Source organism: Elephantulus edwardii, unplaced genomic scaffold, assembly GCF_000299155.1.
Source record: "Elephantulus edwardii isolate Elephantulus edwardi_28Jun2011 unplaced genomic scaffold, EleEdw1.0 scaffold00079, whole genome shotgun sequence".
Lineage (NCBI taxonomy): Eukaryota > Metazoa > Chordata > Mammalia > Macroscelidea > Macroscelididae > Elephantulus > Elephantulus edwardii.
This window is the reverse complement of record NW_006399829.1, coordinates 12,675,214-12,676,151: the sequence shown is the minus strand read 5'-3', so window position 1 is coordinate 12,676,151 and position 938 is coordinate 12,675,214.

Below are 938 nucleotides of genomic sequence, written 5' to 3'. Positions count from 1 at the left end.
GCCAGGATTTTGAAGCTCTGCCTCACTTACTTTGGGCACATGGCCGGGAGAGATCGGTCCTTGGAGAAGAACATCATGCTCAGAAGGGTGGAGGGACAGTGTAGGGGAGGGAGACCCCGGATAAGATGGATTGTTACAGTAACAATGGCAATGGGGGTTGGGGTGTCAGAGTTAGTGAGCCTGGCTCAGGACAAGGAAGGGTTCAGAGCTGCTGTACATAGGGTCACTATATATCTCAGGCAACTCAATGGCAGATAACAACAACAACATACTATGACAGGTTTGGAAGCAGGAGTGGCATCCACTTCCTAAATAACAAGCCTCCGGAAATTCTATGAACTTTGATAAATGTCGATAGTTGTAGAGGGGCTTCAGGCCTTTTGTTCATGGAGTCGCTATGAGTTATGCTCAACTTGAAGGTAATCAACAACCAGCACCACCACCTACAAATAATTGTTAAGAAGGATAATATACTGAGAAAAATTAAAGACTTGAGTGAATGGAAAGATAGGATGTTTAGGGGTAAAAAGCAATTTTTCGAAATTGATTTGGAGTTGTAAAATTATTGCATTCAAAGTATACCTTTCTCTCCCTCTCCCTCTCCTTCTCTCCCTCTCCCTCTCCCTTACCCTCTTCTTCTCTATCGCCTTCTCCCTCTTTCTCTCTCTCACACACACATACACACACGTTATATAGAAAGATTTCACAACTGCTTTTAATTTGTGCAGAACGAACTCTGATGTCATAGTAGGTAGCAAGTTGTGCTGCTAACTTAAAGACTGAACATCTCTGGCAGTTTTAATTCACTGGAGGTTCCTTCCATTGAGATATAAAATGAAGGGTCACTGTGAGGCAGAAGCAATTCCACAACAGTAAATGTCATATAATAACAAAGGGAGCTATGGTGGCCTAGAGGTAGAAAGCTGTGCTGCAATCCC